Source organism: Apodemus sylvaticus, chromosome 10 (assembly GCF_947179515.1).
Source record: "Apodemus sylvaticus chromosome 10, mApoSyl1.1, whole genome shotgun sequence".
Lineage (NCBI taxonomy): Eukaryota > Metazoa > Chordata > Mammalia > Rodentia > Muridae > Apodemus > Apodemus sylvaticus.
The window spans coordinates 41,958,339-41,982,993 of record NC_067481.1 but is presented as its reverse complement, the minus strand read 5'-3'; the positions used below and the strand labels follow the sequence as shown (position 1 = coordinate 41,982,993).

General features: G+C 44.2%; 1 protein-coding gene and 1 pseudogene across 1 annotated transcript in view; one reads left to right on the top strand and one right to left on the bottom strand.

Annotated features, from left to right (window-relative positions):
* Asic2 (acid sensing ion channel subunit 2) overlaps positions 1-24,655 on the bottom strand; it is a 1,078,645-nt gene that overhangs the window by 862,397 nt on the left and 191,593 nt on the right. The window lies entirely within an intron of this gene.
* LOC127695144 (glyceraldehyde-3-phosphate dehydrogenase-like) lies at positions 23,053-24,056 on the top strand (annotated as a pseudogene).

The window sequence follows — 24,655 nt, the reverse complement described above, 5'->3', positions numbered from 1 at the left end:
TTCTGGGGTTCAGAATGTATCTTTTTTTGCCTAGGTCCAATTAGATGAGTATTTTAATTCAAACATATAAACTAGAGGCATCATAGTCCTTTGTCCACTGTACACTCTATAAATTCTGGGAAATATATTCTGACTATGCCATTAACCAAATAGTGCCTTATCCAGTTCATCTTGAGACCATGATTTTATTCATTCTCTCTTGTAGGGCTGCTAGAATGTTAGTGTCTTATAATGCACTTGGATATAGTTGGATGTGGGATGTTCCTGGAAGGCTCATGTGTCAATGACTTGGTCTCTAGCCCATGTTGCCACTGGGAGGAGGCAGGAATTTTAAAAGATGGGATCTACTGAGAGGTATTAGATCATTGGGTTTATTACCTAGAAAGGGACTGTGGGGCCCTAGTCCTTCTTCCTGTCTTCCTTTACTTTCTGGCGACAAGGTAAACAGTTTTACTCTATACTTTAGAGCTCATCACAGACCCTGAAGCCATGAGACCAACCAATTATAGACTAAAACCCACAGAACGGCTGGCCAAAATCAACCTTTCCATTTCATAAGTTAATTTCTCATGGATATTTGTTATGGCCACTGAAATGTGACTAACATATCTCTTTGTCTCACTGGGGTTCTGCAGACATTTGGATGGAAAAGATTTTGACGTCAGCTTTGTAGCTTTGGTTTCAAGACGTTCTGGGATCTTAACAGAGAGGCTGAGGAGGTGGAATGAGGAGGTGGAAGACCACAGCTAGACTAGTGCCCTGGCTACCAAGCTTTGAATTCTAAATGATAGAATCCACAGAGATTGACTAAGTAGGAGCTTTACTGCCATTCATGTTCAGAGGTGTCTGTCTCTTTTCAGCCTGGAAAAACATGCTGTTTTGGACTTAACTTCTGTCTAGAATGCAATTGTCCCTTACCGAGGGTTGAGTGCAGTAAGGAAATGTGGGTCCCTGGGGGATGTTGCAGGCTAAGAGATGGGAATGAGAAGGATCTCAACCCAGAAGGCCAGCACTCAAAGCAGTGAGAATGGAGGAGAAATTAGAACTCCTAGAAACAGGGATCTCCCCCCATAAATGAGATCATGGATTTGTGGGCACTGGAGTACTGGGATTCTGGCAGCTTTCTGTTCCGGGTGGGGTTTCCAAACTCTAGCTTCCTTTGCTATGGATTCTGGTTGGTATCAGACTCCACAGTAAAGAAAAGGACAGAAGCCTGACTTGGTAATTGCTTTCCGGGGTGATTACTCTCCTTGTCCCTGCCCCCCTACTCCCCCAGCAGCTAACCTCTGCTTGCTTCTCAGTGGTCTTTGTAAACAATTGTTCTGTTTCCCAGAACAGTCCATGCAAACACAGAAATAGCACCAATTTTCTCCTTCCTGTTGAGTTTTCAGCTTCCTTCACAGTACATCATGCTAGCATGTACTGAACCTTGAGCTCACAGATCATACCAAGAAATCTCCCATCACTTCATAGTCTGCCTGAGCACTGTTCTCATATTTGTTGACTCATAGCAACATTTCCTAGGAAGTTGTTATCATGGTCTGGTTAACTGGCTTTGGCCACACACTCACATCCATTCCCCTGACCAAAGCCAGGCCAATCAGGTTCTCTTTCTTGATGTCTGTACTTTGAACTAAAAAGTTGTAGTGAATGTGGGATTTGTGGAGATAAAGATGCTGAGCTCAAGGGTGCCATATTGAACTGTCAATTTTCTATCAGGGGATGGGAGAGAAGGGGAGAGTTGTTAAATATACTAACTACAATAGGAGAGAAGAGAAAATATGAGGAGAGAAGAGGAAGGGAAAGGAAGACAAAACAGAGAGGCAGAGAACAGAAAGGAGAGTAGAAATCAAGGCTATTTACAGCCACAATAGAACTTCAGTTCCTGAGTCCAGTAATCACTGTTAGTTGGCAATACTTCTTGGCCTGGAAGCACATGTCTGTCCAGTTGATTTGGATGTAAGTCTGATTAAGTGGTTACACCATTAGCAACCACACAACCCAGTTAAATCACACTGTAGGAGGTATGGTCTTAAGCATTTGTGAGATTAGCAATTGTCACTCAGGATCCCGCTGGCAGTAGTTAGAACTGTACTTGAAACCAGGTCTTTGGATACCAATGCACTGCCCTGTGCTTCTAAAGAGATAGAGGTCAATACCTCATAGGAGACCCCAATTAACACTCATTAATTCATTGGATTGCACCTTTAGTGAGATGGTATAATTTGCATGGCCTTCCAATCCCTTTACTTCTTCTCATGTGTACCTGATGTCCCCTGACTATTCCTCTAGTTATTCCTTGGTTTAGTACCATATTTCCATCAAAAATACATACCCCCAGTGGCTGTTGGTTAAGCACCCTGGAGACCATGTTACCATTCAGAGTTGCAATGGTCTTGTGTCTTCAACAATCTCCCAAAATGCCCTCCTTCCATAATTGGATAATTGGAATGGGCATCTCAAGGCAGCTGTATCCCCACAGCTCCAAAAACATTCATCAAGAGAACAGCAGTGGCTCCTGCTCTCTTGGCAGTTTATTATACTTTCTGTTGCAAGAAGAGCTGTGAGGATGTGAGGCAGTGTCCTCTCCTGTCGTTTCTAACAAAATATCCCAGAACAGCAGGTCCACGAGGACTAGGGGAGGCTAGTCTCCATTCCAAATAACACAGACTATATTTTTGAAAATAAAAGAAGCAATTTAAGCATTTGGGCTTCCCAGGGTGAGTTGGCAGGCATGCTTCTCATCTCGCAGATGCCTTCGGGTGAAGGTTCTTTTATAAGAGGGAAAGTGTGTGTGGGAGAGAGTAAAGCTCCCCAGAAGTAGGGAGGAACCATGTAGAGTGAGATCAGAGGACACAGCTGGTAGAGGTAGAGGAGGGAGTCTAAAGGGAGTGGAAGAATGAACAAGACAGAAAATGGTTTGATGCGCTCACTCATATGTCCTAAACCCAAAGTCCCCAAGAACCTCTTCAGTGACAACTGAAGTGATGAATGATTTTGGAGCTGTTGGGATATAGTTGCCTTGAGATGCCTATTCCAACTTAATTCTCTTTATTTTACATCTTCACTCATTCATACTTAGTAAGATGATATTGAAATGACTATGGCATCATTAGGAGCAACTGTCTTTTATAGCCAATGCCCAAATAAGGACATGAACCAACAGAAACTATATCCTTAGACTTGATGGATATGTCTCCAACAAGCTTCTCAGAGAAAATGTCCTAGAGAAGCCACCTGCTTGAGGTGAAACCCAGGTTCCTCTATTTTTGGTTATATGACCCTGAGGACATGACAAACCTCCCTAGGCCTCAGTTTATTTATCACACAAGTGGGAGTGACTGGAGATTAGATCAGTGGCATAGGATTGTTTAGGTTGTTGATAGCCATGAACTGCTGATAACAGCTCCTAACATAGCAAGAGCCCTTGTTAGTGTTAGAAGTTATTACTCAAACTACAGAATGGGGTTTAGGAGCTAGAGAGATGGCTCAGCAGTTAAGAGGACTGGTTGTTCTTCCAGAGAACCGAAGCTCTATTCCCAGCCTCTCAAAACTATCTAAAACTCCACTTCCATGGAAACATAACCTTAGTCTGGCCTCAATGGATAACAGACATAGCACACACAGTACACCGACAGACATGTAGGCAACACACCTCTACACATAAAAAAAAAATTTTTAAGTATGCCACACTGTAGTAGGTGATGTCAACTATATATTCTGTGATTAGGATGCAAAATATAATGAGATTCATTTTTCCTCAGAACAAGCATATTCTGGTACGATTGTAGAGGTATAAAATCAATAGCAGATCATATTGATTAAACCACCACTCTGAGCCCAGCACTGTACACTGAATTTAACAAGATGGATGCTCTTATCAGGATCAGAGAGGTTAGGCCACTGGCTTCATATTACACTGACATGAAGCAGTGTTAACCAGATGCAAATCCAGCCTGTCTAATACGAATGGCTGATTTCTACTCTGGATGGCATTTCTACATACAGAACTTATTCTCCCACTGAGCTGATGCAACTGTCCTATCCCCAAATTGTCTTTTCTTCCTCACACCACCCTCTTTGTTCATCTTCATGAACTTCACTGTGAATTTAATTGTTTCTTTATTGACATTTTCTCTCCTCAGACCATAAACTCCATGAGGGCAGGAGACAGATCTGTTTATCACTCCCCAGTTAGCAACTGGCAAGTGACCAGGCATGTTGGGAAGCACTCAATAAATGTTGGGATGGGGAGATAATCATCTGGGGAGAACACCTCTCTGAATGTAAGTAAAAAGGCTGATATTTCTGGAGCTCCACAAATAATGTAGGAAGATTAGCAAGGGTGAGGGCCAATGTGTTACATGGAGAAGGCATGAGCCTGCCTTACCCATGGGAAAAGAATGCCTCTGGAGAAAACTGCAGAGATCTGAGAAAGCTGAGGGGAGCTGGCCAAGGGAAGAACAGGAGCCAGGAGCATGGTAGCAGTTTTGGTTACAGGACCAGTCAAACCACCTCAGCCTCTGTGACAGACATACAGTGCATGCCAGTAGCCAAAGTTTTCATTTCTTCTCAAGTGAGACTTTGTTCTTGTGCAACTTTAAAAAAGATTCCCAAGGAGACTCTAGAAGGACAGTGAAAAAGCACAGTTGTTTTTCTCGATCATTCCAAATAAAAGATATTTTGGCTAAGGGTCTCTCTTGGATCTAGAAGTGACTATATCTGTTAGTGATCAGTTGACCTACTCTTGTGTCCATGTCCAGGGGTAGGTTGGTGAAGTTCGTTCTTGTGGTCAGAGAAGACCAGCACCTCCCTCCCGGCTTTCCCCATTTTAAGTGTTCCATTCTTCTCTTTGTAATCTAGGACAAACTCTGGATTACATATGAAACACTGACCTAAATCTACTTGGGGAAGAAAGGATTTTTTGCATCTTTTCAACCCAGGTCACAATCCGTCACTGAGGGAATTCAGGGCTGGAATTCAAGGCAGGAATCTAAAGGCAGGAACCTAAAGGCTGCTTACTAGCTTGCTTGGGTTACTTTCATTTATAACACAGGGCCATCAGACTAGTAATAGCACTATCTGAGAGGTAGGTTCTCTCACATCAATCATCAATCAAGAAAAAAAATGCCCCACAGACAGTCCAATCTATGGAAGCATTTCCTTGGTTGAGATCCCTGCCTCCTAGGTTTCTCTAATCTGTGTCACATTGTCATTAAAGCCTAACCAGCATAATATCCCAATCAAATACCACCCTCTGTAGCACTGCAGCTTGCTCTTAGCAGGTGGAATGAGATTATTATCTGTACTGGAGGTCAGTGTACACTCTTGCCAGCTAACATTCACATTTAGCAGTGGGGTACCACACCATGCTAGTCATTCTCTAAGTTTAAACCTACAGAGACTTACAGTCTAATAAAATGTCATTCGAATCTGTTTTAAGCAATGCTTGAGCATACTTTTCTCAAATAAAAGCAGGAGCAGGAGATCTGGAGTATCCCCCCTCACTGCCTCCCTCTGCTTCTCGCTGATGCATCCTGGGGGTGCTCTGACTGAAAGATAGTCAAGCAGTCCTGTTGGAGCAGGAAGAGGCTGCCAGTAGCACTTCCTACATCACGTTCTAATTGATCAACCTTTCCAGAGGCATTTCTGGTTTACCACTTTTCCTAATCAAAAGTTCCTCCCCTAGATTTCTGCCAGTTCTCACAATTTCTGAGCTCCTTTATTTGGATGTGTGGGGAGATAGGACTTCTGGGCACCTTAAGCATTTTCAGAGGTTGAAATGAGAGTGTGTGAAGAGTTCAGCACAGCTTCTGGCATGCAATAAACGCTCAATGAATGTTAGTTGTTATTATTTTGTCAGAATGTATTCTGCTTAGGTAATATGATAAATATGATAGCATATTTTAAAAAGTGGCTGTATGGTAAAATGGCTGGGCCTGGCTGGGCAATTCCAACTTTGAGATTGATAAAGTATGTTTTTTTTTTTAAAGCTTGGGTTCTTTTCCACCAACAGGCTTGTCTCTGTTCTTACCTTCTTCTACTCTGTTTATTGTAGAATCAAAAGGGCGGCATCTCCCCTTTAATTTGTGCTAAGGCTCCTGAGTCTCTGTCTGACTGGTACTTCCTTTCCAGAAACCTGAGGTACCAAATTATACCTAGGATACAAAGCTCAAGGTCAGTTCTTCTTTTATTCTCTCTCTCTCTCTCTCTCTCTCTCTCTCTCTCTCTTTCTCTCTCTCTCTCTTTCTCTCTCTGTCTGTCTCTGTCTCTGTCTCTGTCTCTGTCTCTCTCTCTCTCTCTCTCTGTGTATGTGTGTGTGTGTGCATGTGTGTATGTGTGTATGTGTCTGTGTGTGTCTGTGTATCCATGCACCATACACATATGTGAGCATGCTTGTGCAAGCAAGAAGACAACCTCAGCTGTAATTCCTAAGAAATACCATCCATTTTGATTTTGAGGCAGGGCAGTCTCACTGCCCTGGAGGTTTCCCATTAGCTGATCTGGCTGTCCCACAAGCTCCAGGGCTCCTCCCATCTCAAGCACTAGGATTATAATTGTGCTCCACCATAAATGCCTTTTTTTTATGTGGGTTCTGACGATCAAACTCAGCTCTTCATGATCACAAGGCAAACATATTGCTGACTAAGCCGTATCCACAAGCCTCTTCCTTCTTAGTTATTACTGTGGTTCCTAAATAACTGCATGGAGATTCTACCTCGTATTGGCCACAGAAGGTACACTCAATCTTATTCCCCACACTTACAATCTTCTTTCTGCCAATAGCAATATCAATAAAACCCTGGCACATATTAGACACCCAATAAGAAGTAACTACCATCTTGTGCTGTGATTGTGGATATTAATGCTTTTCATATTTATTGAACTTCTGTAATTCACCACTCTAGATTATATGTTTAAGACACAAGGTCTCACTTAATTTCCCAATAGTCCTGTGAGAGAGCTCCCGTTAGGTCAATTCTATAAATAAAGAAACCAAAGCACAGAGATGAGGTCTGAGTTCTCCTGAAAAGCCTGAGGCAAAGCTTGCTTGCTGACACTTTATTGGATGGTAAGAGCTTGACCCCAAAGAAATACAAATAAAGGGAAAGAAAAGAGCACAGTGGGGAAGAAATAGCATCTGATATCTTCTGGAACATTTGTACTTAAAACCGGTCAGTGGACCAATGTGTAAAGTATGAAGCAAGGCAGTACATAGGTGATGCATGATTGAGCTTGGCACAACTGTAAGGAAAGCATAGTGTCTCTGCTGTCCCACTGGATTCTGCCAAAGCTGTCACATGCATCTTTACATCTCAAACAGTGTGGGCTGGACACACAAGCAACTCAGTGGCTTCTTCCGATTCTTTGGTGGCTTTTGGGCCAAGTTTACACTTAAACACATATTATTTGCTGTTTTCTGTCTTTGGTTTAGGTCAATCAAAGTCAACCCCATAGGGTACTGCATGAGTTTCTTTCATGCTGTTATGACCAATATTCCCCACAGAAACAAAGCAAGAGAGGATTCATCTTGGCTTGGGTTTCAGAGGGCTAAGTCTGTGATTTCTTGGCTACATGTACTCAGGTAGAATATGATGGCTGCAGAGGATACATAGCAGAGTAGTTCCTTCACTTCTTGGTAGGCAGGAAGCAGAAAGTACAGCAGGAATTGGCTCACCATCCCCCAAGACCTGTCCTTAATGACATACTCCTTTCACAGCCAACAGTTGGCACAACCCCCCATAATAGCACCACAGATGAAGACCAAACATTCAAAATATGAGATTGCTGAGGGTGTTTCACATTCAAACCACCATGAGTATTTTTGCAGGATATTTGATCACACTCTGAACCCTGAGATTGGTTGTTTACTAGAAAAACCAATTTCTAGTGGTGATATGGCTCAGCCTTAGCACACACTTTTAATAGCTCTGGCTGGAATACGGACTACCCTTAGTTCATGCCTTTAATCCCAAACAATTAAGGTAAAGTTCGTTTGTAGAAGAAAGCATTCATGTTGGAAAGTGACATCTAATTGAGGGGTCGACAAAGTGGTGAATCAGAGAAAGATTTGACAGAATAAGATATGTGGAAATCTCACAAGAACAGAGAGAAAAGAGAGGTAGGTGACTTAGAGAAAGCAGTACAGAGAGAGGAAGAAGGAAGTTTAACCAGGAAAGTTTTGCAGGGACAGGTTGAAGAGAGAACAAGCTAGGCACAGGTGAAGATAGAACAAACCAGATAATGAGAAGGAGCAAGGAGATTAGAACATATTTCTAAAGCTAGTATGAGGCCAGGCAGAGCAACTCAGTCAGAAGCTGAGAGAAGTCAGTTTGAATCAGTCAGGTTAAAAAGGAGTTTGTGTCAGAACAGCTGAGTTAAACTAGCTAACAGAGTTCAGAAAGAGCTAAAAATAAATAAAAGTTAATTCAGCAGTATGTCTCAGAGGGTGAAAACATTCTACACTTAGATAAGATTGTGCAGAAGCTAGAAACTTCCAGAAGTAGGACAAGGTTAGCAGATGGAGGCACTAAACCTTTGAGGTGACAGTTACCTGAGGTGAATAAAAGTTACTTTTACAGGTGTTAACCCTTTCTATTCTTTCTAGTTAAATCATATAAACGTTCTTGACAGCTAATGAGAAAGTTCAAGCCAATGGTGGAGTAAGATATGGATGCTGGAGTTCTATGTATCCCTCCATGACATGTGCAATAGGGACTCTAGAAAATCCAAACTCTGATCTGGTCAGTTTATGATGTGTATGGTCAGGGGATGGTGGTGGTGGTCAAATTTTTTCAGTTTCAGGACTAAGCTATGACTGGAAGCATTCTCTTGATGGGGAAACAAAACAAGATACGCAGAATAAGGGCCATATGAGGCCAGTTGGATCTACATCAGGGAAAAAAAAAGGAGTAGGTGGGAGCTTGATAGTTAAAGACAGTTGAAGAGATTTGAATATGGATTCAAGAGATTTGAATATAATTCAAGGCCAGACCAATCTGAGTACAAAATTCTTAAGTTGGGAAAGGGAGTCATGATTTCCTTAGTTCTCTGACTCTTCGGCCAAAAGAAGATAAATGCTTATGAAGTAGTCATGGGTGATCAATCAGGCAACAAGAGTACCCATAGGCCTTTGCTCCTTCCCTATCTGCTAAGAATAAACACTTTGGGAGGGCATGCTCCATCACAGTTAGAGTTCTGCCTATATTCTGCTAGGACTGTCATAACTCAGCCCAAAGGATGAATGCCAAAGACAGCAAGCAGACACAGGCACTACAGGAGCAGCAATGCTCTGCTCTCGCCTCTGCCTACCAGATGTCAAGGGCACTGTGATGAAATTAAGTGGGTTCATTTCCTCAAAGGCTTAGGAAGAAGAGCCACATATTTCACAGGAAATGGCTTGTAAATGCACAGGAAGTAGACCAATAATCCAAGAAGTGGAGCTCAACAACTGTGAAAAACTGAGACTCAGTCCTAATAAACCACAATTCTTCACAGGTGTGTCTTATCTTAAGAAATCCCATTATTCACTGTGAGCTTCTGGACCTCTCTGAGTTTGTCTTTTTCTCCTGTAATAGGAGTAAGAATGGATCCCACTCATCCTAAGAGCCAGCCCAGTTTTCCATTCCACCTCTGCCTTCTCTCTATCAATTATACTCCTAGCATCTCTCACATTTTCAGTGGTTCCTTGCTCTGGGTCTTCTTGGGAGCTTACACACATGCTCAGGTTTATCCATATTCAAGATGGCATTTGCCAATTTATCCTCAGTCTACACTCCATTTTTCCTCTCTTTCTTGCATGTCCATAATAAGCATGGATGGGCTGCTCTTAATCTCACTGAGATTCTCCACTGGCTTGGTTCAGGATGCTCTCAAACTGTATTGACCATATCTTAAAAAGCTGAGACAAAGGCATCTGCTATGTTGGCCATTCTGTCTTCCTTATATCAATACTCCCTAGTTCTATTTCAACAGAAGCATTTCCTTATCCACTGCCTGCTGTAGCTTCACTATCAATGTCATTCAAAGGAAAAAGATTGGACCTTGGCCTAACCTCAAGGGTAAACTGCTCAGGCCTGGGCACATAGGATCAGGGACTGCTAATGAGATGATTTTTCTTTGATCTTGTATTTGACATGAGGGAATGAAGACCTGCCTGGTGTTACCGGAAGCTACACTAAGATTGGAGAAGATCTAATTCTGGAAAGGCAGCCAGTGGAGGGTGGTGTTTATGTTGTTGAACCACATGCTTGGCCTTGCGATTGCTTGAACGGCTTCGTTTCCATGGACCACCATACTCTCCAACAGAGTGCATCTTCCACTGCTCTTCTCAAATGCTGTCTGCCCATCAACCTCCCGATGACCATCCTAGCTGGTTGTTGTGTTTTCTAACCTTCTGAAACATCTAATATGAAGCTACCAAACATTTCTCATTTTTGAAAGAAAAGGTTTGTTTTCTTTGTTTTGTTTTGTTTTTGGAAACTTCTCTCTCCAGCTGTAAACTCTCTTACTGCTTTATTTATCTTTGTATCCCCAACAAGCAAGACACTGCTGCTTTATTAGAGACAAGTCTGCATTTGTCTATATGAAGTAATATACCAGTTGGAGCTAACATCTTTGTACTAAAGAAGAATTATTTGCCTATAAAAATTAAAAAATATTCCCTTAGGTTCTCTTAAATGCAACTTCAAGTTCATTTTAATTTGTTTATGGGTTACCAACTGTCAGTCTGGAGGACTGTGGTTTGAGAGAAATCAATCAAACAAAAATAGTGAAGTTATAAGAAATCATTCCTTGGGGCTGGAGATACAACTCAGTTGGTAAAGTGCATGCCTAATATGAGCTGAGTTCAATTCCTGAGAACTGCATAAACCATGGATGGTAATGCCTGACTAAAATTCTGGCATTTGGACAGGTGGAGAGAGGCAGGAGGATCAGAAATGTAAGAACATGCTTGGCTGAATAAAGAGTTTGGCTACATGAACTTTTTCTCATAAAACAATGCCAATAGCAACAATATCAAGGATAAAATACCTCACCACTGTAACAACAAAATACTGCCCACTGGTGATTTCCTAGAAGGGAAAACGGAATAGATTATTACTGGCCTGACCAGAGAGGCTAGCAACATGGAGGAGCTCTTGGGAAGATGCTGTTCACTCCTGAGCCATGTCTAAAGTGATTTGGTCCTCCTGAATTCCCCAGTGTTTCAGGGCACTGGCCATAAACAAGCTCCAGAGTTCTGGATGACAATAAACATGAGTTCAGGGCTTTGTGAGCATCTATCCCTGCATCTCTCTCTATTGATGTGGGGTGGGGATGTTATTATCATATTCAGCCTTGTTAGAGTCCTTGTTCTGTGCTGAGGCTCAGGCCCTTGGCTCTTTGGACAGTATGATAGCAGGATATAGAAAATAAGGTCAGACCATTTAGGCCTGTAAGACCCTGAGCTTACTCAAGACTTAAAATAAGGACGAGTTGTCTCTAGATAGTCTTGGGAAGATGTTATCCTGGCTTGGTTTTATCATGGTCAGGATGCTTGCCTCAGACCAGCTCCCCAACCAAGGATTCTTAAATATATTATTATTGTCACCAGTGGGTGTGTTATGATGTGTGTGGGTACATATGCTCATGGGTACATGAGCCAGAGGATGATTTTATGGGTCTAGTTCTCCTCCACCTTTGGGTGGTATCTAGGGATCAAATTCAGATTTCCAGGTTTAGAAGAGTCTTTACCCAATGTGTCATTTTTCCTTCTCCCAACAGTCATATTTCAAGCCCGAATAGTCTTGTATCAGGCATGGTGGTTGTCCTGATACAAACAATGAGCTATGAGGGGATGCCCTGTATGTCTAGAGCTTCCCATCACACACAGCCATGTTCCCGACCCTTGAGGGTCTCTAGGGACTCTGAGGAATATTTGGTTCCCCACTTTTCTCCAGACTCTAAATGTCCTGTCTACAGCAGTCAGAGAACGACATCCCTACCTCTGAGTTTATGGAAGGAATTTGTGGAACAACACAGGAAGCTCCTATAATAAGTAGTGCTTGATCTAATGATGTTTCCTCAAGAAACATCAGCTGATACTTATTTCCTTGCTTAGTGCCCCATATTCACTGTGCTGTAACATATAGCAGCCTTCCGCAGAGATGCTAAGGGAATACAGACTGAGAGCATCGCATCACAAAGCTCTGAGTTAGAACCCAGAATCTTCTACTGACTGGCTGCCGAGCTTGGGATACGTTTCTGAAGCTTTGCAAGTCTCATGTGTAAAAAAATTTTGGAGCAATGTTTCCTTGGATGTGGACAGATATGAAGATCAAAACATGTTCAATATAAGCAGAGATGCTAGCATGACATTTGATTCCACTAAATGCTAAAAACATAAAATGCTCATTGCGCTTAGTTTTATTTTTGCAGGAGACATGTGTGTGCACACATGTTAAGGAGGTGAGATCAGTCCAGTCCAGTACAAGGATATGCATGAGAAGGGCATATGGGGTGTCCAGGAGCAAGGTAGGTATTCCTTGACAGATGGTGGGGGCGGGATTGGAACAGGAGCATGGAGGAGTGGAAGGGCTTCAGTGGAGAGGCATATACACAGGACCTGTGCTGGCTTGATTTGGGAAACACAGAAGTGTTGCCGACAGGAAGGCATTGCTCTTAATTATTTTAAAGACCATTGTGCAAAATGGGCTTTGATGTTTGGATCGGGGTTCATTGACACAGTACCATAGGTCTTGATGGCATGGCATATATCTCTGACATCACAGAGATGGGCAAGATGGATGGCTCAAGCCAGGCTAATTACAGCAGAGTTTCTCTTCAGACAGATGTCATGTGCATATCATCCAAAGGCTCTGCCTCTCAGCTCTCTGAAGGCAGCCCACAAGCCTCACCTCCCCACACCCCTCCTCCATCTTACTGTCCTCATTGTCCAAGAGCAGAGCTGAGAATTAATCACAGAATGGAGTACTGGGATTCCTTGTTGCTGCTGGAGGTCTGCTAATGTTCTGAAGGGCAAACTCCCGAGGACCCAAGGCCACTTTGCACCATCTCACAGGTGGGGATAAAGAAGCCACCTTGGGCAGAAACTTGAATAATGTGACACAGCAAGGTGCTAATGGACTCTAGCTCACCCAGCTGCAGTTCCTGCTGCGAAAGCAAAACTCTGTTTCAACCCTTCTTGCTAGTGCTGGGCTCTCGGCACCTCAGCAAACTCTGAGTCTTGTTTTCATGATTGGAAAGTGACATGTTTTTCACTTTTGTTTCTTTCTCTTCATTTGTTTTCCTTTCTTCTTTCCTTCTTTCTTTCCTCCCTTTGTTCCTTCCTTCTTTCCCTCCCTTCTTCCCTCCTTCTTTCCTCCCTTTGTTCCTTCCCTCCCTCCATCACTCCCTCCCCCTGCTTCCATCCTTCCTTCCTCTTCCTTCCCTTCCATTCCTCTTCCTTCCATTCCCCTCCCTCCCTCCCTCCCTCCCTCCCTCCCTTCCTTCCTTCCTTCCTTCCTTCCTTCCTTCCTTCCTTCCTATGTAGGAAGAAGTTCATCCCTCTTTGCCTAGACTTTCCTGATTGCAGTACAGAAAGTCTTGCATTCCAGAACCTTCTATGGTTCCCAGAAGCCCTACCTCTATGCTGATGACCCAGCCTCACTTGTTCTTGTACTTCAGCACCAACAGTCAACCTATTAAAAAATCCCTCATCTTGCAGAGATCCTACCCTCATTCTCAGAGGAGAAGACAGACACACACACACACACACACACACACACAAAAGAATCATTAAAATAGTCCAAATTCTACAAAAGGGGGCCATTATAAACTTTATACACATACAGAGCAGTTTTATAAATATTACATGATTGTATTCATAAAAAGAATGTTGTGAGATAGACGTGAATCCACATGTAAAAATGGACACTTGGCTTTATTGACTACATTTCCCCCAAATCCACACAAATGGCTAAAGGCAAAACTCAGTCCTGGAATTCCATTGCTTATGCATTCTCCTTAATATATCGATACCTCTCAAAGACCAATCAGAGTGTGCATATGGCACAGCCAGGAAGAAACCCCCTTCTCATGCAGGTTGCTCCTGAGCTCCTGAGCTTCTGAGCTCCTGAGATGATTACATGGCTTCTGCCCAGTCAGCTTGCTCAGCTTCCATAGCTAGACTATAAGGATCATGCAGTAAAGGGCACCTCCAGTACATTTGGTCTAGCTACCAGCCCCTGCCTGGACCTCAGAGCACTTTTGATTGGTTCTGAAAACCGACAACTTCTGGTGATGGTATTCTTGCTACAGCACTCCATAGGAAAAGACAGAAAATCAAGAACAGGTCCTTGATTGAGGGGATTACCTTTCTTCCAAGGAACCTACAGGAGCCCCTCTCATGATAACAGTGATAGCATTAATCCCTGCCCTCTGCCTCACTGATTTCCTTACTCCCTCATTAGGCTCCATTTCCCTGCTGTTGTTGCTAAAACCCATTGTTTAGGGAACTCCATATTGACAGTAGGCTGTTTTCAGCCAGAGACATCTACTGGCAGGAGACTGGAAAAGGTGGTACCTCCTATGCTGGCCAGAGTCTGTGCCAAGAAAGAAAATGGAACCCATTTCTCTCCAAACTTCAGATCCCCTGGCAGATGACAGGCTGATGTACGAGGGCTGTGCCTGAAAATATTTCCTGTTTCCAAGGCTGACTGGTCCATCTATCTACAGACCACATTTCTGTGAAACTTATGTACTGGGGCAGTTAGAAAGGGCTTTATTCATCACCTCATCCGCAATTCATTTTATGGTTGAGGGAATGGAAGGCAGGGTTGGACTACACGATACCTCAAGGTCACACAGGTGACTAAGGAAAAGGTTTGGGAAAAGCTCCCAAGTCTCCCACCTCAGCCTCACAGCACTCTGTAAAAGTACACTGCCCACTGCTCCTCACCACTGCACTAAAAAGTTACTCATGAAAGAAGGAATTTCCCCTTCTATCCTTTTCATTTCCACAGAAGGAAGTGGTTGGGCTTGGAGCCCATGTACTACTGGCTAGAATTAGTTGGAAAGGGAAATCTGGAAACATTTTACTTGGTGCATTCCAAACAGGCCTAAGAATGCTCTTGGGGCCACCAACAAGGTATGAGGTAGGACAGAGAAAAGGCAGGATCTGGAGTGTTGCTGTGATCAAAACAACCGACCAAAACAAATTAAGAAGGGTTTATTCTGGCTCATGATCTGAGGGTATATGGTGACAGGAGGTAGAGGCAGCTGATCACATTGTGTTCACAGATAGCAGAGGAAGACAAGCTGGCTGCTTAGGCCCCTTCCTCCCTCCTTCCCTCCTTCCCTCCTTCTCTCCTTCCCTCCCTCCTTCCCTCTCTCCCTCTCTCTTTCTCTTCCTTCATTTCTTTCTTTCTTTTCTTTTTCTCTTTTATTTATCCCAGCCCTTGGGACAGTGCCACCCACTCTTAGGATGGGTCTTCCTATCTCAATCTATTCTGGAAAATCCCTTACATAAATGCCTTGAGATTTGTAGCCAACTTGACAATCCAGATATATTGTCAAGAGAAAAAGTGAACTCTGACTCATCAGCCTGGGTGAAGACAAAAGGAGATCTAGACTCTTTCTTCTTTATCATCTCTCTTCCATCTGGCCCAGGACTCCTAAGCTTTAGTTCATGAGTTTATACTGGGTGACCTTGGACAGACCTGACTCTTGCTTCTCAACCTCTGGCATCCCTTTACTTTACTAAGCCACTGATGTCTTAGATAACGGGTCATATCAGAGGGCTTACAAGATCTGTATCACAGGGCCTGGACTAGGCAAAGAAAAGCCACTTAACATGACTGTTGGTGAAGATGCTGGAATATGTGCCTGCTAAGATGCTGTAGAAGAAGAGCAGCTGATGTGCCCCATTTCTGCATCCAGGCAGCACACATAGCAGCAGCACCATGTGCCCTGTGGCCTTTGACTTCCATGCTTGTCCTATATCAGTCTGAGTCCCCTTTTTCTGAGAAAATTTTGGGTCCTCTTTTACATGAGAAATTTTCTATAGCCCTGGCATATAGGTATATAAAATAGGCACACAAATCAAACATTTACTATAATAAATCATAAAGAAATGAATTTGAGGAGCTAGTGATGTGGCCCAGCAGGCAAAAGCCCATGCTGCATTAGCCTGCCAATCTGAAACCTATCATTCCCACAGTGGAAGAGAGAATCAACTGGAGAGACTTGTCCTCTGACCTCCATACATGCACTATCTCATACCCTGTGCCAACACATGCACATTGTAAAGACACAGGCACACGATAATAAAAAATAAAAGAAGAAAAGAAATATGGTTTTAAAATGATTCTTTGCTATCCATGCAACTTCGCCATTGAATCATTTACACAATAAAGCAAATGTATATACTAATGAGGTGGACAAGCTTAGTTTGCTAACATAATATAGTTCAGTGACATTGAAGAGCCAAGGGATGATGGATATATATATATCAATGATGTTTCTGTAAGACCAGAAAATTGCATGTATAGCCAAAGCTCTGCAAAGCCTAATGTTAGTTTCAAATCTGAGCCCCAAATCACCAGCCAGCACCCACTAGTGCTGTGACTACCATGTACATGGTATGCACTCAGAACCGAAGCTGCAGTGACGTTTTGGCATGCAGCATGGGAAAGGGCTTCAGAGATCCTCGGATCTATTAACACTTGATTTTGAAATACTTTTTTGGCTTTGCCTATTCAGAAAGCTCTGGCTGTTCCTAAGATTACCATGGCCCCTGCAATTACTTATGGTAATTTACGGGGCTGTAATGGAATGGGGTTTAGAATAACCCATACCTGGTAGAAAAGAAGACATTTACAGCATTAGATGAATCAGAGGCCAGAGGGAACGCAGGCCACCCAAGAATTTGCTACCCTCTTCCTTTTTTCCCTAATAAATAATTATTAGGAAAAATAATTAAAAACAAATAAATAACTGTTTGTTTTATGTATGCGTAGCTGTCTTCAGACACACCTGAAGAGGGCATCAGACCCCATTACAGATTGTTGTGAGCCATCATGTGGTTGCTGGGAATTGAACTCAAGATCTTTGGAAGAGCAGTCAGTGCTGTTAACAGCTGCTGAGCCATCTCTCCAGCCCCTACACTCTTTCATTAACTGGAGCTTCTCCAGGGCTGTAAGTCAGAGGCTCACTTGCCATTGATCCTCCTTTGCTTTCTGTTGCTGTGATAAACACTCCAACCAAGAACAACTTGGAGAGAAAAGGCTTTATTTGGTTTATGTATTCTGATCACAATCCACTATTGAGGGGCATCAGGCAGGAACTCAAGCAGGAATAGAGACAAGAACTATGGAAAAACTGGCTCACTCTCTGAACTGTGGTTCCCTCCTCGCAGCTGACTTGTAGAAAGACTAACTTCGCCTCCCTCCCACCTCATTTTTCTGCCTTTCTTACAAGACTGACTCAGTGCCTACTGGCATGCCAACCCTCAGACAGTAGCAGGGATTGCTATGCCAGCTGCATAAAAGCTGTGTTTGGACAAAGCTGCCCCTTTCTTCAAGCTGTTCGATTCACTGCTGCCATGGCCTTGGGCCTGCCAGCCCCCTGTCACTCAAAGCCACCCTCTGCTGAAATCCAAACTCTGCAGGGCTGTGAGCCAGTAAAGAAAAATGGGGCCAGCTTTGATAGTCACAGTAACATATGCCATAGCAGTCTCTCCTCTCCTGACCTCTGACATGTCTGAGTGGTCAGACGCTTCCTGGTGCATCCATCTCCCCAGCCTCCTGGCTTCCAGTGTTCTATTCTCAGCTGACTGAGGACCAGAATGTTAGCCTTGCCTTCCTCTGCTTCCCTGGCCACAGGCTTTCCTGGTTGCAAGCTGCAGGGGTGATGCCTCAAGCCTTTCTAAGCGACCAAACTCAATGCAAGGACAGAGGAAAATCAATAGACTGTGGACCAGATCTATACTGACTGGCTATGCGGCCATTGCCTGCTTCCTTAACCATCCAGCAGCAGGTGTCTCCTCTGCAAGAAGCATGCATGATGTCACAGTACAGGTGTGGAGGGTCTCCTGAGAACAAGGGCCTGAGCCCCAGTGTACTACAGGCTCTCTATATACCATGCCTCCTCTCCTCTTTGGGAATGGCAGATGGTGACCCAGAAATCACTGGCCCAGAGCATCCAAATGATCATTCAGTGCCTTCTTCCAACTCATGGAACAGCAGAAAAGGCATACAGTCTTTGCTTCCCCAGCCTACAGAATTGAGACTGAGCCTCTTAGGGTTTCCTGGTGCTAACATAGGAGTCCTCTTCTTCTTGTGAGTGGTTCAATGGGTCCTTGCCACCTCTGGCCTAGCCTGTATTCAGTATCCAATGGGCCAAGGGACACATTCTCGAGTTAAACACCATGGTCCTAGAGCTTAAAGAGTTCCCTACCCATGGTCTGAGTTTGAGTCATCTAAGCTTCTTCAACATCCATTTACTGGGGTTTCATCCTCGAATAGTCCTGGGCTGGGGGTGAGGTCTAGGCTGGACTGCCCAATTCTGAACTCCTGATGGAAGGCTGGGATGCACCTGATGTTACTGCCCCCCTTCCTTTCCCTCACCCCACCCCACCTGGGGCACCAGGGTGGCTCCTGTAGATTTCAGAGCACTACATTGCCTGGGTTAAGAGGTGGGATTTGACCTTAAAAGATCCTAAGACATTTTGAAATGTTTATGTACCCTCTGTGGGTGATGTTTCTAGACCCCCAAAAGTTCAAATTCCAGTAAACAGTCATGAGAACAAGCAGAAGATAATTCTTAGCCCTGGTAAATCTCTGAGGGTGATCAGCCAAGTCAGGGTGTCCTCAAACGTGTTTAGGTGATGAGGGATCTGGGAATTTTTGTCCTCTGTGCAGGATCAAAAATACTGTTATTTAGTTTAATTGACAGCTATAAAAGTGCTAATATAGGCCACCCTGGTCTAGTTTTATTTAAGCAACCGCCATCGCTCCCGGTCTTTGCAGAATGGTTTGCGGAAGTGTCATTACTATTCTCTGCGGTCTGAAAGTTGGTCCCCCTCCTCTGATTCATATGTTGGAACCTAATAAAGAGCACGGTATTATTAAAGGAGGAGGCTTTGGAAGTGATGAAGTTACAAAAGGCCCCAGATCATCCTGGATCATTCCCTTTCAAGAACTATCATATTCGATGCCATGTGAAACCTCCAAAGGGCACTAACTAAGGGGCAGAAATGAGTCCTATCACACAGGAATCTGGTGGCCCCTTGATCTTGAGCTTCCCAGCCTCGAGAATAATGAGAAATGAATTACCCAGCCTAAGGCACATTTTCATAGCAGCTGGAAGAGACTAAGACATTACTATTGATTGCCATTTCATGGATGAGCAGCTTGAGGTTCAGGAAGATTAGGTGACTTGTGCGATGTCATTTGAAGCAATGACACCCCCCCCCCCCCAACCTGGAAAGTCATACCAATTTTGCTGCCTTTCTTTCACAGGCTAGACCCCCCTCCTGCTCCATCTTGGAAAGTTGCCGGTTAGATGTGATGATGTAATGTGTAAGCCATTACAATTATAGTAGTTAACACATGGGCTGACTCACACAAACAAGAGATCAACTCCACGCATGAGCCATCGGCTGTTTGATAATATTTGTCTGGTAATTTTGCTAATTGTGTGTTCATTTGTCATCTGCCAGTGAGTGACAGCAGGCAAACAGTAGGAGGCACCAGAGAGTTGGGAATCACATATAGAAGGGAAGCTTAACAGGGGGCTGGTCTATGACTTAGATTTTTTTCCCTTTACAACTTGGGGAAAAGCCCCCACGATGGCACCTGGCCTGTCACTGTAAAGACACTGCCCCGATGACCTGTGTTGGCCCTTCTAAACTCTGCTCCCAAGACTACCTCAACACACTAGAGAAGCTCTCATGAGTAAGGTGACCAAGAAGCAAGTTCTTTCATTGAAATATAGAAGGCAGCAGCACTCCCCAGGTGTAGAAGTTTCTAGAAGGTTTGTGGTGGGAAAGGTGGTCCCTGCAAGGTGGTCCCTGCTTCTTTACATATCTATATAGACTCATCTCTTCTTCTATGCCCTGATTAGACCAGGCTAGATGCTTAGGCCAGGTGCAGCCAAATGACAAAAAAGTTGGACATCACTCCCAAAGACAACTCTGCATCTCAGCCTTCTCTTAGAAGTTCAGAACTGGGGGGCTCTTAAGGGTGGAGGTCGGGCTTCTATGAGGCCCATCTTTGCTTCTATATGCTGATGGAATTCTGCACCTCTTAGCATCTTTGCTTCATCATCATAAGGCCCTGTGCTTATGAACTCAAACCACACAGTGTTGCCTTAATTGGGGTGCTCCCCCAAAAAAGAGCACTGGGGTTTCCTAGGACCCAAGTATCTCTCCTTCCTCTGTTGGCCCTTACTCCATCTGTTCCACCAGCACTTCCCACACAGCTCCCCCTCCCCTCTCCTCCCTGCAAGCCACTGGCCCTTGCTTACCTCGTTCACAGGGCTATACACGTTTGTTTATTGCACACCCTCAGAGTTCCTAGCCTTCTGCCTGCCTGTGTCTCCCACAGAGATCCTTTCCCAAGCTCCTGCTGGGCAGGGGCTCATTTACATTTCACTCACCAACCTCATTTAGTTAATTTTCTACAGTTAATTCAATGTTCAGCAAGTGGCTCTGGATGGCATTTGCATCCATCACTTTCCAGGGCTCAGAAGGGCTGCGGGGTGGCGGCCTCCCCGCTGAGATCCCCCACTTAGGCAAAAAAAAAAGAAACAACAAGGCTCCCCTCAGAAGAGCCTGCTGCAGGGTCGGCCTGGGCCTTTCTCTAGCTGCTGCCTCAGGATCAAGTCCTAGGAGAGAGAGAGGAGGGGGGGAGGGCGGACCACTGGTCCTCTCTGACTAGGCAGCCTTGCCTGAGGTGGAGGCACTAGCCTGAAATCTCCTGACATCTGACAATTGCCCATGCATCCACTCAGAGGTAACTGCCTGCTGTGCCTAGCTCTTCCTTCATCTTAGCCTAAAATAGCTTAGGGGAGAGCCTCCTAGTGCCTAGATTATTACAAGTCTTGGGAAGGAGGATAAGTAAAATAAAAGACAACAGTAAATCCTAATGGGAAGAGTGTGGCTGCTCACAAGTTCTGACAGAGGGCTCTGGGCTCACCTGTCAATTTCTTGTTCTAGTCATCCACCACTCTTCTAGTCCTGTTGAAGAAACTTCATGTTTGCTGCGGTGGGTATCTGCCACAGAAGCAGTCAGATCTTTTGGGAACCAACTCTGAAAACTCCAGATCCCCTTTCCCACCTCCAGAGCAGCGAAGGCCTAGAGCTCATGTCTACATCTCCCCCATGTTTGTGATATCCAGAGATTTACTGGGATAGCACTCCTGGTCTGATTGCTTCTGGGTTTCATCCTGGCTTTAAAGACGATGTAAGCATGGGGGAGGGGGTGTCACTGTACACACTGAGCTTTCTAGAAATGATTCTAGAATGTCAATTGTAGCTTGTTGCCAGTCCTTGCCTCAATTTTCATTCACTATCTCAACTGAGATATGGAACTCTGGTGACCCAGGAGTGACAAGGCAGTGGCTGGAGTCCAGAGCCCTTAGTCATATAGTTTTGCCTGTGAGTGTGCACCCAGCTCTCTGCATGCAAGGATCACATTAGCTGCTGAGGTCCAAGAGCTGAGAAATCCTGCAACCTCCTTGCTCATTGCCCTGCCCTGCCTGTGCCTGCCCAGCAGCTGCCTTCACAGCTCACCACTGGTATTTTTCAGCAACCCGTTCCCTAACTGATGTAGACAAAGGTGAGTTCAGTCCACTCCAGTCAAGACAGGACAGAGACCCTCCTCAAGAGCCACAAGTAGCCTAAGCCTATTTATCAGAGACTCCTGAATGTTGTCAAGTGAAAGATGGCCAGATTCTTCCAGATCACCTGTCTGATTGCAGATGCATTCTGGGAAAGTGACTAGGTTCCATACCCTGTAGAGGGGACATCTAGAAAGTGAACTTACTTAAACCCTTTGGGGGAGCACGTATTGCTGTAGGATGAGACTCTCAACCTTGCCCTTAAGAAAGTGTCATTGGTACTGATTCTAGTATGGAGAACATTACTCTAATTGGAACTGATTTAGACACAAGTTATATACTAAGTTGGTTGGGCTCAATATGTACCTGCCTGTCCACACAACTTTCCACAAGGGAGTTAAGACAGGTCAGCAAACAACTCTCAAAAAAAAAAATCACTGATAACTATCTTACTGCCATCCTAAAGGGACGTTTCTCCTCCCTCAGCCCATGCCCACCTGGAGAATGGCCCTGTGTCCTCCAAGTCCATCTAGGCTGCAGGAGCTACCTCTGAGTAGCCACTGGCTATGCATGGCCATTGAGCTCTTGAAGCAGAGCTCCTCTGTACTGAGACAAGCTATCCTTGTAAGACACACACCAGACTTGGAAGATTTAATGTGAAAAGTCCAATATCTTAGTACAGTTTTCATATGAACTATATACTGGAATATCTTTAAAATTTATTTTTATTTTGATTTGTGTGCATGTGTATGTGTTTGTCTCCCTGGGTATATAGTGCCACAAGAGAGTATCAGATACCCTGGATCTAGAGTTCCAGGTGGTTGTGAACTGCCCTGTGTGGGCACTGACAGCTGAACTCAGGTCTTCTGAAAGAGCAGCAAGCACTCTTAACCACCTAATATATCCATCTAGTCACAAACAATAATATTTTGATGGAATCTGGCAAGACAATGAAAGCAGGGAGAGGCATTTGCTACATAGGTCTGACAACCTGAAGTCTATCCCTGGAACCCATGTACAGGTAGAAGAAGAGAGTCAATGTCAGAGAGTTGCCCTCCAATCTCCACATGTGTGTGCTAACATGTATGTACATACATATACACATGCATGCCTTCAAAAATTAATAAATAAATGTGCTTTTAAAAATAGTAGGTTTGGGCTCTCTGCTCCTCCCTGTTCCAGAGACAGTTACATCTTCTTTTGAAGTACCAGCATCATCCCATAGACAAGATGATGAAGGTAGGTATTAACAGATTTGGCCATATTGGGCACCTGGTTACCAGGGCTGCCTTCCGCTCTTGCAAATAGAAAAGTGGAGATTGTTGCCATCAGCGACCCTTTTATTGACCTCAACTCTGTGGTCTACATGTTCCAGTATGGCTGTACCCATGGCATGTTCAATGGTACACTCAAGGGGGAGAATGGGAAGCTCGTCATCAACGGGAAGCCCATCACCGTCTTCTAGGAGCAAGATCTCGTTAACATCAAAAATGGGGTAATGCTGGTGCTGAGTATGTTGTGGAGTCTACTGACGTCTTCACCACCAAGGAGAAGGCTGGGACCCACTTGAAGGGTGGGGCCAAAAGGGTCATCATCTTCACCCTTTTTGACAATGCCCCTATGTTTGTAATGGGTTTGAACCATGAGAAATATGTCAACTCACTCAAGATTGTCAGCAATGCATTTTGTACCACCAACTGCTTAGATGTCAAGGTTATCCATGACAACTTTGATATTGTAGAAGAGCTCATGACCATGGTCATGCCATCACTGCCACTCAGAGGACTGTGGATAGCCCCTCTGGAAAGCTGTGGCTTGATGGCCATGGGGCTGCCTAGAGCATCATCCCTGCATCCACTGGTGCTGCCAAGGCTATGGGCAAGGTCATCCCAGAGCTGAATAGGAAGCTCACTGGCATGGCCTTCTGTGTTCCTATTCCCAATGTATCCATTGTGGATCTGACATGCTTCCTGGAGAAACCTGCCAAGTATGATGACATCAAAAAAGTGGTGAAGCAGGCATCCGAGGGCCCACTAAAGGGAATTCTGGGATACACTGAGGACCAGGTTGTATCTTGTGACTTCAACAGCAACTCCCACTCTTCCACCTTTGATGCTGGGGCTGGCATTGTTCTCAATGACAACTTTGTAAAGTTCATTTCCTGGTATGACAATGAATATGGCTACAGCAACAGGGTGGTGGACCTCATGGTCTACATGGCCTCCAAGGAGTAAGAAGGCCTGGACCACCCACCCTAGCAAGGACACTGAGAACAAGCGAGAGGCCCTCAGTTGCAAAGGAGTCCTTGTCCCAACTCAGCCTCCAACATTGAGCATCTCCCCCACAGTTTGCATCCCAGACCTCCTAAAAACAGGATGGGTCTAGGAGGCCTTCCCTACTTTCTTGAATACCATCAATAAAGTTTGCTGCATCCCCCTCCCAAATAGTAGATTTGATTCATGGAGTTCATTTGGGTTTTGATACATGGGATATACTTGTCATAAATTTTTAAATGATAAATGTCAACCTTTTGAAAATTTATTTTATGGCATATAATAAGTGCATATATTTAAGGAATATGCTAAGATACTTCAACTGTACATTTGTTCTGTCTCCTGCAGACAGGGAGTCAATGTATGCTTGGTCCATCATGATTCCCAAATAAACTTAGACACACAGTCAGTGTAGTTAATGAACACAGTGGGATCTGGCCATTGCCCAGATCCATAAACTAAGAAGGTAGAGGCAGGACAGAGCAGAATCCATTGGGTGTTCTGGGCTGGGAAAGCCAGCAAGTTGATAACCTGGAAGTCTCTTCTTCTAGGCTTTACAG